At 48.1% G+C, this 15,286-nt stretch overlaps 1 protein-coding gene across 5 annotated transcripts in view; it reads right to left on the bottom strand.

Annotated features, from left to right (window-relative positions):
• The window catches only part of FARP1 (FERM, ARH/RhoGEF and pleckstrin domain protein 1), a 277,212-nt gene that overhangs the window by 21,710 nt on the left and 240,216 nt on the right, over positions 1-15,286 (bottom strand). The window lies entirely within an intron of this gene.

The raw sequence follows: 15,286 nt of genomic DNA on the forward strand, positions 1-15,286 counted from the left end.
ATTCCTATTTCTTCTGGCTCCTGGTTGTATCAGATGTTGATAATCCGGGGCTTAGACAGCAGTGAGAAAAATAATAGGATACTGGTAGCCAGCAGTGGCTGAGTACTGACCACAGTGCTGAGCGCATGGCAGGCATCACCTCACTCGATCCTCACGGCAGCCTTACGAGCAGGTACCACCATCACTCCCATGCTCACGACTGAGGCACCAAGAAACTAAGCAACTCGTCTCATGTCAGTGATCATGAGGCAGCGAGCCCAGGAGCCCGGTCTACACTCCTCTCACTTGGATACCTGTGCATATCTGCAAATCTACCTGCTGACAAGAAAAGAATTTCCCAGTGACGATTATAACATGATTTTCAACAATGAACCTGGCTACTGTCTTCAAACCAACTATTCAGGATAGTTAGAATTCTGCCAACTTAAAGGGAAAGGAATGGATTGGGGGGGAAAAAAAGGTAAAAATCTGGGCACAAGGCTTCCCGTCAGAGGTGAGGGGCGCTCAGAGTGGAATAAAACCCGAGGCCCCATGGGGATGGGACAGTAACGGACACTCCACAGATGTGCCACTCCAACACCTCCAGCACCGGGAGAAGTGACTCCCCTCTCGGCATTCGGAGCCTTCCACGACTGCTGGCTCCATCTCTGATTCATCAGGGATCCCAGGATGGGGAGAAGAGGGCAGAGAGACATGTATGAACTTGATGAAACACATCAGGGGGTAGAAAAGTCAAGGGTGGGACAGACAGAAATGGGGGGGGGGAGCGGGAGGAGGCCGGCTCCACACCTAGCCCCTGGCTGCCCCCACCAGGCAGCACGAACACCGTATATTCCACTAGCTCAGTTCTAACTGGGCATACCTTGTGAATTACATCACAGGGGAGATGAGCACCAGGACCCATTAGGTAATTCAAGCTTCTCGAAAATAAAAGGAGCCGGGGTACCCATTACGCTCCCAGCCCTGCCTGGGTCTTCAGCAGCTCCCCTAGGGCTGTCTTTCTTTACCTGTTCTGTTCTCTCCCATTGACACAGAGTCCCTCAATTCCTCTGCTTCCTCTTAGTGGCCAAAATAGACGTGTTGGATGATGGTAATAATTACTACTTGCTTCTCTCCTAAGTTTTCACTTCTTCCTAAGCAACCCCTTCTACTCTCCGTGGTTTCGATTCACGATGCCAAATCTGTACCCCAGTGTTCTGCGTAGCTACTGACTCGGGCACCGCAGTTCATACCTTCCTGAAGGAACTGCTCAAGTGACCCCACAGGTATGTCAAACTCAAGATGTTCCGTGCAGAGTTAATTATCTTGCTGCCAAAACCCAGTCTTCTTCCTCCATTTCCTTCACCGTTCGGCCTCAGTCTCAGGCTAGAAGCGTCTGTTACCCTCACTTGTCTGTCTCTCTTATCCATCGGATCCCATTCTCCCCCCAAATGAGGTCACCGGAGAATGCTCAGGCATCTGCCTTGGACCAGGCTCTCCTCCGAGACAGTCCTCAGCCCTCTGCTAACAACCACGTGTTATTCCAGCCTGTCAGCTACAGGGTTGTAGCATCTCTGGATTTTTGGCAAATGATTATTAATGAAGTCACAATGGAGACATTTATCATTTGGCCATTCTGTTGCTCCTGTGTGCGTCTGGGTGTAGACCTAAACTTACTGGTTGTTCTTCACCTTACACACTTGGGACAAAAAGGAGCTTCAGCCCGAAACAGAGGTTTTCTGCTATTCAGAACCATCCTCCACCCCTACCTCACCTTCAGCATCACAGGAAGCTCTTAGGGGTTGGGAAGTTCTCCTTCCCTCTTCCCCACGTCTGAACAACAAAGGAGGACCCAACTGCTGAGGCAGAAGGGCCTGAGGTTGACTACATGCCACACATCAATAAACAGAGGCAAGACACAATTTACAGTTGATTTCTGGGAAGGCAGCTATTATCTGGAACTTAAATCACTGACCCCCAAACCTTCAAATGGGCATGCCATTTGAGAAAGGTCTAGTTAATCTAAAGGATGTAATTTAGACATTTTAGCGAGAATCCTCTGGACTGAGTGGGCAAGGGGAGAAACAGGGGTCTCCGCTTCCATTAATAATGAGCAGCCTTTTCCCTCTCACGGAGAGTGTCCCCACCCAAGGGAAATGAAAAGCAGGAACGCAGACTGGGAGGAGGAGTGGGGAGAGGCAGAGGGGACCAAACTTCATTGACTTCACTTCCTTTCTTCTTTCGCCAACTATTTATTAGAAGAAAATGTACTGATGTTAAAACCCCAGACGCGAGGGGCCCTTCTCTCCTGCACTGGCTTGCTAGCAGAACCTTATTGTTTTGCGGAGCCTTTAGCATCTTCACTTTCATTTTAGAGACTGCTCTGGGCAGTATTGCCAGTCCCCTGTGTGCAGGGGAGACACTGATGTCAGTCCACTCAAGGGAGCAGCTCTAGGTGATGCGGTGAAACCAGGCTGAGGCCCTGGGAGTTCGTGCAGCCTGTACTGGCAGGTCTGTCCCCTCCCCACCGAGACAGGGCACGTGCTGCCCTGCTTGGTTCCAGAATATGGACTCAGCCCATGGGAAAGGGGACAAGACCCAGTGCTCTCACTGCCCTGTATAGACTCACTGTCGTGTTTATACTTCCTAGACGTTAATGCCAGCAAACCCACGAGTCTAAAGCATTTGCTTTATTGTAAAGAGTTAAAAGGTCACTTTATTGTGGGGAACATGAAAAAGTAATTACAACTCTTCCGGAACAGCCTCCGGATGTTAACCTCACAAGAAAAGGGTCCTTGTTTGGAAGATAGGGCCACATACTTGTTGTCTGTGTAATTACTGCGAGGCCACACAGCTGAAAATTCTCTTGACAGTTTCACTTTGGAAACCCACGTACCAAAGCAGCCTCCTAGATGCTGAATTCTGACCCTTGCACCATGATTAATGTGCTTCCAGGAGCAGCTACATGTTATCTCAGCACAGGTTTAAACACACACACAATCTGAGTCTTCCAGACCCTCTGCAAACACTTCATTCACCACTCCGTGAGCTGGTCAGCAACTCAGCAGCAGAAAGACCGAGGTTCAGGCTTCCCCTTCTCACAACGAAGTGAAGACTCATCTCCTCAGATTAAAACCCAGAGGCGAGCCGTGCAGCTCAGAGCTAGAGGGCTGACTTTTTTAACCTGGCTTTGTGTTGGGGCGCTCTCTGACCCTGGGAAAATAGATTAAACTGTGAAGTCTCATTTTTAGGCCTCATTTGCAAAACAAACATCATACCCTAATTCTTATTATTCCTTGTGGATCCTGTGACTCTAAATGTGTGTTTGGGTAGCTATGTAAATAAAAGAATAGCATGTAAATGAGCAAATGAATCAAGACAAATTTTCCATTAATATGTAGGGTGGGAAGGGTGGCTGGGTTCAAAAAGCAAACAAATTAGCCACAGTAATAGATTAGATTAATATATATATTAGCTGTGTGTAATATACGTGGATCTCAATATTCTTTGATGAATTTCAATATCCTTTGAAATCCCTGGAGAGGAAAATCGCATTCATTTGAACATTAATTCACATCCTCACTTGTGAGGAAGGCGTTTGTGCCTGAGGCGTCCTCCCTGGGCCGGGGTGCACGAGTTTCTCTCCTGCAGGGGTGGGGAAGGGATCCATCCTGCCCCTCGGCACCAGTGACAGGACAGCCTCTGATCTCAGGTTCTCACCTCCATCAATTACACTACTGGGCTGCTTACAGCTATGACTTTTGTTCTTCTGAGGTTTAACACCAGGTCTAGTCTAACAAGAGGTACAGAAGTGACAGCCCGCTCCTGGTCAGCCTTGGTAGCATCCAGATGAGAGGCGGGTTCAGTGCTGTTAACGGGCCATGTATTAAAAAGCAGCAGAACAGAAGGGTCGTTTCCAATTCATCCGTGGCCTGGAGAGTGTGCTCTCTCAAGTGCTTTCCAGCAGAAACCCACCTGCAACTCAGGCCACTGGAAAAGTCATTTCATTTTTCTAAAATAAAAGTAACTTGCTCTTAAAGCACAGGGGGTTATACAGTCAGGAATAAGGCAGATAACCTGAGAAAAACAGCTCCTGCATACGCGTGAGAACACGCACTGTTACTCGTGTTAAAATGAAGCAGTCACCAACAGCCGCTGCCCCTGGAACCCTAGGTGGACAGTGCACAGCCGAGCAGCGGCAGAATACAGTCAGGAGACCACGGTGTCCTTGACACGTCTCTCTTGCCTTTGAAACAAAGATGAAATTTTAAATAAATTTATATTAAAAAAAGTACATGTACAAACAGTTCCCCCTCAGGGTTTACCCGTGATCTGTATCTTGCCATGGCTTCCCTCCATCTTTCCTCCGCTGTGTACTTTTCCAGGCTGGTTTCGCACTGCCTTGTCTCCAAGGAGTTGCACTGTTATTTTAATTCTTATTTTTCATTGAAATGTAGTCATTTGACAATGTTAGTTTCAGGTGTACAGCAAAGCAATTCAGTTCATTGTTGTTTGAGAGTAATGATTTTAAACCCTTTTTGCAGTCTTGTTTTAAAAACCAATGACAATCTTCAAACAAAAGCTTTTGCACACGAGAAGCAGCCCTGATCTCTCTGACTGAAGCAGGGAACGGAGGGCTCGGAGAACCGCCCTTGAGTTACATTTTTGAATACGACCTCAATGACTGTGGATTCTAAGAAAGTGGATGGTGGGGCACTGGGTCATGGTAGGAAAGGCAGACTGTGTCCACTGTCTTTTCTCCACTCAGAGGTCCTTCCCTTTAAGTCTCCAAAACTGTGCCATCCGATACAGTATCCATGTACAATTATTCAAATTTTAATTTTACATCACATGAAATGACACTGAAAATGTCAATTCCTCAGCCATATTTCAAAGGCTCAATGGCCACCTGTGGCTAGTGGCTATTATACTGAACAACGTGGCCACAGAACATTCCCACAACCGCAAGTCTGCTGGAAAGCATTGCTCTAGATCGAACTGGAGAACAAGGCACGTTGACAACTACCTCTCCTGCCCCAGGCTCACGGGCTCCAGGGAAAGTAAGAAGTGGGGTGTGGTCCTTCCTAGCTTTGTACCGAACAACGATCTCGCAGGCACTCTCCCTCTCAGAGCCTCACTTGCCACAGGGGGACAGATGGCGATACATCCCCAAGATTGTTTTGATTGTCAAAGGAGACAGTTTAAGGAAAACGAAAAGATACCACAGAGATGCAAAGTGCTTTACTGTCTACACACTTCTGGTCTTAAGCTATGATTTTCTTCTAACACGTCGAGAAGACAGATGAGGATTTCTGTTCTGAGAAAGGGGTCAGACACCCACTGGCCTCCCGGCTTGGCATGAACAGAAAACAGAACGGGAGCTCCTGCGCTCTCCCCAGGCTCCACTTCCCTCTCGCCAGGCTGGGTCCGGCTGCCTCCTCCGTGCACAGCAGAGCGAGAGACGTCACCGGAACGCAAGCTCCAGCAGAACGCAACCGTGGCCTGTTTTGTTCCCTGAACACTGAGACGCATGACTAACGTACAGTATGGGCGCAGCCAATATTTGCTGAACAAACAAAAGAAGTTCACACCAGTCAAGCTTGCTCATCTGAGGATTTGCACGGACCCCACTGCCTATGAACAAAACAAAAAGGCAAAGGACCTGGGCTGTTTCATCGGTTGATGGCATTATTATCAAAGGAAGGCGGAGCTCTCGGGACAGCGCCAGAGTTGGGGGCGTGGCGGAGAGGAATGGCTGCAGATTTTTTGTTGGGGAGGGTTACAGCCACTGTGTGTCGAACATTCTAGAAACTATGCCAAATGCTTTATCAGCTCCTTCATCCCTCACAGACAAGAGGTTATTTCCACTTTACAATTCAAGACATGGATGTTAGAAAGGTTCAGGGATCTGCCCAAGGGCACACAGTGGTCAGTGGGGGAGTGGGGGCGGGACTAGAACTCAGGTCTGTGGGACTCCAAGGCCTGTTTTCTCTTAACTCTCGGCAAGGCCTAAAACCAACAGTATAAACGCAAAGGCCACAGCTCAAGGCCTTGCAGGGCAGACATGGCTCCTGCCGCCAAAATCCCGAGTGTGTAACCAGGAAGGAAAAGTGTCCCATCCATGTCCCCGTGCTGGCAGGCTGTGTGCCTGGGTGTACTCTGGTTGGGCGCGGCGTGGGCTGCGTGTGCAGCGCAGGTGAGCGGGAGGGGAAGTGACTATTTTAGAGCCCGCATCGGGCTGCGGTTTCCTGGGAGCCAGGAGGTTGCTCTCATGTTATAAGTGAACAGCCATGGAGCTGCTGCTGGGAGTTCTTTCCGTCCAAATGTTAGTTAGGCCTAAACTTTCTAGAACTAAAGGCATCACGACAGCCAGACCACCCAGTTTCAAAAATCAGTTGTGCTCCGAACTAGCTGTGTGACGTTTGCCAATTTACTCACCCTCTCTGTGCCTCCTTTCCTCCCCTGGGAGAACAACAACAAAAATAACATCTAGGAGGAGGAACACAGCTCAGTGGTAGAGCACATGCTTACACGCACGAGGTCCTGGGTTCAATCACCAGTATCTCCATTTAAAAAAAGCAAACAAAAAATCCAAACAAAACAAAAACAAAAACCCAACATCTACCTAATGGTGTTCTTGTAAAGATTAAATGACAAGATACATGAACAGGGTTTAACAGCATCTGGAGTATCAGAAACATTCAACTCCTGTGAGCAAAGGCTACCATCACCAAGATCCTAAAGCAACTCTTCTTCCAAAATTGAGCAGATTGAAGTCCTCCTTCAGCAGTAACACCCCAGAAGGAGATGTAAGGTCTTAGCACCTGTCTTGACCTCAATCAGAGCCAATGAGAGTCCAGGAGACATCCCTCTGTCATCCAGGCCTCACCTCCTGCCTGATTCAGCCAGAGCAAAAGATATCACTGCTCCAGGATTCCCCAGACACTACGGGAAGTAAAGAAAACAGACACAAAATACGGGTTTTCAAAAGAACTTAAGACATCACAGACGTGCTAGGAAACAAACGAGCACAAGAGCTTCCCAAAGACTCACAGGGGAGGGGACACAGCCTGTAGTTTACGCCTGCTAACCAGAAGAACATCCAACAGCTAATGTGGTTTGGAGAAACTTAGTGCGTGGAGAGAGCTAACTTTTCTTCTTCCTTTTGTTCCTTTAGCAAAAAGTCTGTACGTATGGTTTTACAGCCAAGGCCCTGGAAGAAATGCCACAGGGAGAGAAGAGGCTGTGTCAGGAAGTCAAACGGGAGGGTTAAGAGGCAGCACAGAGCCCCGTGAACAGCAAGGACGGGGAAGCCACCCCGCCTGGTTCAAGTCCAGGGTTAACTCTGCAACCTTTGGCAGGTGTTTCGTCTCACTGAGCCTCAGTTTCCTTAATGGGACCCACATCTTAGCGTGGAGAAGATTAAACTAGACACAGTGTGTACGTGCTTGGAGCAGTGCCTGGCGGGCACTGTTATTACTGTTGTTTTTACCACAATCGGTTGGGAGCGGACAGACAGGCTCCCAGGGCAAGTGGAAGGTCAAATTCTACAGGAGTCACTCTGGGTTACCATCCCAGCGGTGGCCACCTCGCCACAGAAACTCTTAGTAGATTAGAAAAAAATTCAAATTCATTTCCTCAGACTCCAGGCCTAAAGGTGATACTTCCACAAAGTCACCACAGGCAAGTGTTGACAAGATGCCATGTGCTTCCTGCCACTTTCGAGAGGACAGACACCACTAGAGGGTGTTCGCAGCAGAAGGGCCTGTCCACCAGCAGCGCTGACCTCCCGGAGCCGGGAGCGGGGACAAAGGAGACCCGGGTGCTGGATGGGGCTCTGCGGGCGTCTGCTGTGTGGCCCAGGGCCAGCCACTCTCTCGTTTTCTCCTCTGAAGATTAAGCAGTCACGGCAGATGCTGCCCCAACCCCCTTGCAGGTGTAAAACCCGCTACTTCAACGACACAGCTTCAAAGACACAAGCTAGATCAGCTCAGACCAAAGTCCAAGTCAAACCTCTGTCACTTATGAGCTGCGTGGCCCTGGGCAGGGGGTTTGACCTCTGTGAGTCTCATTTTCTCAATCACAAAATGGGAACAATGACACCTCCTCCTGGAGAAGTTCTTCACCAGGGGTCAGCAGGCTTCTTGGTAAAGGGCCAGAGAGTCAGTATTTTAAGCTTTGCAGGCCATCCAAGCTCTGCCACAACTATTCAACTCTGCGGATTCAGCACCAAAGCAGCCAGGGACGACGGGGAAAAGGATGGACATGGCTGTGTTCCAATAAAGCTTTACTAACACACCCAGGTGGCAGATCTGGCTGTGGGCCAACCCCTGGTTTTTAAGATCAAGTGGAAAATGCATGTGAATATTAGTTTTGTAAGTATAAAAGCACTGTCCATCCTCATTTGCCCAGGCCCCTTTTGCTTTGAGCCTTTGAAACACAACAACAGGCAGGCTTAATATGCTTCACGATTTACCTTGGAGGGAACCAAGACATTTTCATGAATTTGTTAAGTATTTTGAGCAACTACTGTGTGGTGGGTCCTGCGTTTGTTGTAATGCATACTATTCATTTTTAATACAATTTTTAAAGGTTACACTCCATTTACAGTTATTATAAAATATTAGCTCTGTACCCCATGTTGTACATATAGTTCTGTAGTCTATCTTACACCCAATCTATAGTTTGTGAAATTACTTACTCCCAATGCTGTGAAAGAGAACTTTCTATGATGACGGAAAATTTTTTTTTAATGTCTGCTGTCCAGTACAGTAGCCACTAGCCACATGGGACTAACAGTCCTTGAAATATGGCTAGTGTTACTGAGAAACTGAATGTTTAATTTAAATTATTTTAAATTTAAACTGCTACAAGCAGCTAGCGGCTACCATCTGGGACAGGGCAGCTTTAGATGTCTTCGTTTCTCTTTTTCTTACACTGTTTTCCATTTGTTAACCGTTTCAGAATCTATGTGGAAGATGAGGCATAGGATTTAGAACCATAATAAAAATGGGCCTGAACAAGAGATGAGGTACAGTTTCCATTTGTTCCAACAAGCAGCCCTTATCAGGAGTGCCACCCTACAGTAAGAGGCACGGGGGAGCCCCACCCCCACCCCCAAGGAGACTACAGTCTTGGCAGATGCTAAGACGCTCGCACGAGGAACCGAGATTCCAGGCGAGCCCTGACTGGTGGGGTCAACCCAGGAAGGCTAGTAACTACCCTGGGAGTTCAGAGGAGGAGGGATGGAGGTTGGTGGGGGAGGGAAGGAGGACTCATGGCTTCTGAACTGGGCTAGCTCAGTTTTACAGGTGAAAAAATCAATGTGGTTAATTGACTTTGCTGGATTACAGAGTGACTCAGGATTCCTGACATGCGGGGGTCATAACCCCAACCTCCTACTCATGACAAAATTCATGACTGCTGGCGTGCTGGGAGCGCTTCAAGCTGGTGAGGCAGTGGGAGGAAGTTCCACAAGAAAAATCAGCCCTGCAGCTGATTTTACTCTGAGTCAAGTTTACGTTGCCAGTAGTGAGAGTACGGTCAGACAGGAGACCGCTGCACTGTGAGAATCAGCCGGCCAGAAGCAGAGGGTGTGGGGCACAAATGATTACTCCGTGGAGTAACTTACAGGGATTTTCCACAGTCAGCCTCTATGAATGTTTTCATCGTGGGCAACAACAAAATAATAATCAGATCCTATGCTTAGGTGGATGTGGGAAACAGTCCACAGACATCCCCTTTGTGGGGGACCGTATAAACTATCCGCTGGGGCAGAGACAGCCACTGCTTCACTGTGGGGCAGCAGCCATCAGCCACTGGTGACCTCTCAGAAGTATGGTGCCAGGGATTCGATCCACTGTCGGTGATTCAGAGATGAAGTGTGGTGGTGCTGGCTCTCAGAGCTGAGAGGCGGGGAGGGGTGGGCATGCGTGTGCAGTACATGGCGTGTGCTCCTGCCTCCACCACAAGGGGATGCTGTCCCGACTGAGAGAGGATGTTATGAGAAACTGCTTCTGATGGAAGGTCGAGGTGGCTGCCTTTGGGAATGGTGGCCACCTCAGGGGCCAGAAAAAAGAATAGTATCCCTGCCCACCCTGCTTACAGGACCCTCAGGGGTGCAGCAAGCTCACAGGCTGTCCAGCCACATGGCTCCTTTCTACGTTTCCTGGAATGATCCCAAGTTCAAGCTCAGGCCAGAGAAGATGAGTTTATTAACATCAAAATTCTCCACCTCGGAATTCCTTGAAAAACTAAAAATAGAGTTACTATATGGTCTAGCAATCCCACTCCTGGGTATATAACTGGAGAGAACTCTAAGTCAAAAAGATACATGCACCCCAATGTTCATAGCAGCACTATATACAATAGCCAAGACATGGAAGCCACCTAAATGTTCATCAACAGATGGCTGGATAAAGAAGTTGGGGTATATATACACAATGGAATACTACTCAGCCTTAAAGAGAACAAAACAATGCCACTTGCAGTAATATGAATGGACCTGGAGATTTTATCATACTTAGTGAAGTAAGCCAGAAAGAGAAAGAAAAACACCACATGATATCACTTATATCTGGAATCAAAAAAAAAGAGAGAGAGACAAATGAACTTCTTTACAAAACAGAAGCAAATGCATAGAAAAAAAACTTATGGTTACCAGGGGGAAAAGCGGGCAAGTGGAGGGATAAACTGGGAGTTTGGGATTTGCAGATACTAACTACTATACATAAAATAGAAAAACAACAAGGTCCTCCTGTGTAGCACAGGGAACTACATTCAATATCTTGTAATAGCCTATAATGAAAAAGAATATGAAAATAACATATATATGTGTAACTGAATCACTGTGCTATACACCAGAAGTTAACACAGCATTGTAAACCAACTATACTTCAATAAAAAAAGTCTCCACAAAAAAAAAAAGAAGAAAAAAAAATCTCCACCTTGAGAGAAAAGTGCGGCATGTGACCACCTGGGATGATTGTTCGCCATACCCCTCACTGGGTCACATAAGAGGGTAAAAAGCCTGTTTTCACTTCCCCATCTGTTTAAAAGCAAGCCCCTGGATCTCACAGAGCTGTAGCGCAATACAGGGAAACAGCAGTGGGGGATGAAAAGAGCCTCCAAGAATGAGGAAGGTGAAGAGAAGGGAGATGCATTGGAGTTCTGCATTCAGACAGAAAAGCACCTGGAAAGGTGAGCCCCGCCCACCAGCGACAGTGTCCTCAGTCAGTAGGATGATAAGAGCTGAGCTTGCTCTCAGCTTAGCTACCATTTTAGCTTTCAGCTGGGGTCCTACGTTTACCTTAACCCATCAAGGCCTGGCTGTGAATGCTGACTGGGTCCGAATGGAGGCAATTTGATCCGCAAACACACCTGCCACCTGAGGCTCACCTGCCCCCTCCGTGAGGTTCCAGTGAGTTAATCCGCGAGAGCACTTGGGCAGAGTCCCTCAGAGAACCCCACAGGCATGGTGGCCCTCACACACGAGGCACTGGTTTGAAGCCTCTTGTCTTTTCCTGCACTGGATTCCCTATGATTTGTTTTTTCTTTTCTTAAAAAATTGTGCCAAAATATATAGAACCTAAAATTTACCTTCTTAACCATTTTTTTTAAACTATTCGGTTCAGTGGCATTAAATACATTCATATTGTTGTGCAACCCCCAGCACCATCCTCCTCTAGAACCTTTTCATCTTCCCAAACCGAAATTTCACATCCCCTGAACACTAACTCCCCATTTCCCTCTTCCCAGCCCTTGGCAGCCATCATCCCCTCTTCTGTCTCTCTGAACCTGAGTATTCTCGGTACCTCATATAAGTGGAATCGTATTGGTCTTGACTTCTCCTTCACTTAGTATCATGCCTTTAAGTTTCACCCACGTTGTAGCAGGTGTCAGGCTGAACTTCCTTTTGTTTTATATTAGTTTAAAAAAAACTTTAATTCATTTTTAAAATGGAGGTACTGGGGATTGAACCCAGGACCTAGAACATGTCAAGGATGCACCCTACCACTGAGCTCTACCCACCTCCCTGCCCTTCCTTTTAAAGACTGAATCACGTTCCATTGCATGGATAGACCACACTCGGTTTATCCATTCACATGTCAATGGATAGGAGCTTGTTTCAACCATTCGGCTCCTGTGAATAACGCTGCTATGAACACTGACTACAAGTTACCTGTTCCAGTCCTTTCTTTCGCTTCTTTTGGGTATATCCCTAACAGTGGAACTGCTGGATTGTATAGTAATTCTATATTGACTCTTTTGAGGAATCCCTGTGACCTTTCAATGACACCCAGAGCTGGTAGGATAAGAAAAAGATTTATTCATTTTCCTCTATGATGGTTCACGGGCACCACTGTTAAGATGCCCGTGAACATCTTTCTAGGGGTGATACCAACAGTTTTCTCACCCACTCAGTCATTTCTGCTCCACTTCAAGCTCAGCCCCTGGAGCCTAATGGTGAGACAAAGCCAGTCCACCTATGAAATTCCTAATTGCAGGCTGCAAGAACGTCACCGCCCTGAGAGAGGAGCCTCCTTCCCGCTCTGGATGGGCACGTGATCCCCCACAGACACCGACCATGTGTCTGATCGCTGCAGAGCCCCCTGGCACCCTAAACCTACTCCTGCGTCCCTGCACCGCCTTGAACCATCTTTGCCCTCCTGGGCATCAGTCCCCAAGTCACGCTCTCCTCTGGGACCCTCCACCCCTGCTCTCTCGTTCTCTCTTCCCATATCTGGTGGCTTCTTCAAGCTTCCTTTGCTGGCTCGTGCTCCGCCCTAAGCTATGATTATGGAAAGTTGCCCCCAAAGTATATTCAGGAAGATTCTGCCCCCGGCCCTCTTTTGTCTCAGTTATTCCCTTCCTTAAAGATCTGATTCTTGTGGATAATTTCCATGCCTACACCACTGCGCCTGACTTCCTCCCCATGTCTGAGACTGGGGTTTCCACCTGCCTGTACGATTTCATCACTGACCCCTCAAAACTGATGTGCCCCAAAGCAAGCTCATCTTCCCTCCATTTTACTTGCTTTTCCCCTTTCGTTCTTAATGCCTGTCTTAAATTTCACGACCATCCTCCCAGTTAACCAGGCTCAAAGCTCCAGGGCTTCCCCCTGCTCCTCCTTTGTCCCACGAGCTGACTTGGTGAATCTCGACATCCCGTCTTCCCAGCCCTCCTAGCTGCACTTCTCTACCCCTTTCAAGGGGCTCAACTCAAGGATCTTAAAAAAAAAAAATCCAACAAAAACTCAGCTGATCCCTCTTGGAAGCCAACCCTGAGTGCCTCCTTGTCTGCCCCCGGCTCCCCCGGATTCCAGCTCCCTGGCAGCCAGCCGAGTTCTGTACCCAGCAGAGCCAAGGCGCCCTGTACCGGGCCAGGTCTGCATCCATCCCTGGGGACGGACCTGACCAGCCTGGACTCTGCACCTGCAGGTCATTTCAGGGCTGGAACTCAGGGCTTCTGACTGAAGGCCAAAGGTTGTTAGTGCCTTTCTCTGAATGCATTTGAACAGCTCAGTAAAAACATCTTTGCTCTCAAAAGGAGAAGAAAGCTTCACGGTTTCACAGGTCACCAAACCTGTCTCATTGTTTTTGAAGGAACAGGGTAACGTGGGTTTGCACCAGAACGAAACACTCCATCCCCTTCTCAGGTGTGTTGACTTAGGAGCACGAGCTGTGGGGCCGGGGCCGGGTGTGTGTGCTGAGCCGGGGCTCAGCTTAACCGCTTAGGAAGTCTTCCCGGGACTTTTTCTGCCCTGTAGTTTCCCACTGCTGATGGAAGTACCTGACAACCTAACGCAGGACTGCAAAGGCAGAGCACGGCGGCTGTGTCACTTAAGCACCAAATCTGGGGGACCCCAAGCATTGTGAACTTCAGCTTTCTTTCTATTCACAAAAATAATTTAAAATATTATCACTGAGTCAAGTCGATAGTAATATGCTATTAAAAGAGAAAGAACAGGCCCAATATGGAGTCACCTGGGCTAAAATCAAGACTTAATACCTAACCTCACTGCAGTTACAACCTCCCCCAGGAATGTTCCCCTAACCAGTTAGTCCGGAATTTTCCCGTCAGCACCGATGAGGTCATCTGTCACATGGGCCCCTCTAATCCCCAGAGGAAGATGAAGCCATCAGCCAGACCCCTTCATCCTCCGGGTAGGTTACCTAAGCCTGAAATCATGTTTTTTGTTTATTCCTTGTTTTGCCTGTAAAAACCTTTTCCTTTCTGGAGCTTCCTGGAGCCCCCCTCCACTTGCTAGATGGGGTGCCACCCACTCACGAATCATTCAGTAAAACCAGTTAGGTCTTTAACACTTGCACAGTTGAATTTTGGTTTCTAACAGAACCAACACTGGTTTCTTAGTGCACAGTGACAGAAGTTGGCCTCAGGGGATGGGAGGGGGTGTGTGTGCAGAAACTCCCCTGTCACAGCAGCTTCTCTCTAAAACTTCAAAATAAAGTTGATATAAACACATGGTCAGCTTTCCTCTCTTTCTATGTGTGGGGTGAACAGGAAGCCCCTTACAAACACTGACTCATTCAGGTCACGTAACAGCCTACGAGGTGGAGACCATACCCACGTCTTATAGGTGAGGAGACAAGGCCGTCCAAGGCCACGGACAGCTGGACGTGGACCTCAGGTCCTGGTCCTGACAGGTGACGGTGGAGGCAGACGCAGCCATCTCCCTGGACATGAGACAGTTCGTGTCTCCCATCTCAAGGTGTGAAGTCACATACAAACACACACACACAGGCACGGTCTGTCAGTAACCCTGAGCAAAGTTGTTTCTTAATAAACTTCCCTGTGATCCATTCTTTGCACTGAACATAGTCACTTCTGAGTTGCCTCTTCCTCTGTGGGCATAAATGGCGCACGTGTCCTCCAAGACAGAACTGGCCAGGGATGCCCTCCGCCCACACTGGGTGTGGCCCACTCGTCGCTGTGCATCCACCAGAGGGCCTGGCCTTCTTTGCACCATGAGCCTGCCTCCTCCCAGAGACAGCAGGTCCCCAGCAGGCAGAGCCTGATGCCTGCTCGCTCACTCACCCACACATGCATTCATTCACTCACTGCTTATAGAAGAAACAAGAATTATAAGCAAAATGCAAGCGAAAGAATCACAGGGTCTTCAGTTTGTCACAGGCACTCCACAACATCTGTTCCAGAAAAGTTATTCATTACCATCATCCCAAGAAACACTTTAAAAATACACATTTCTGGGTTTCATTCCAATGTTCTGATTGAGGAGGGCCAGGTGGGGTCTGGCAATCTGTATTTTTTCAAAACTCCCCTGACC

The sequence above is a fragment of the Camelus ferus genome, chromosome 14 (assembly GCF_009834535.1).
Source record: "Camelus ferus isolate YT-003-E chromosome 14, BCGSAC_Cfer_1.0, whole genome shotgun sequence".
NCBI lineage: Eukaryota > Metazoa > Chordata > Mammalia > Artiodactyla > Camelidae > Camelus > Camelus ferus.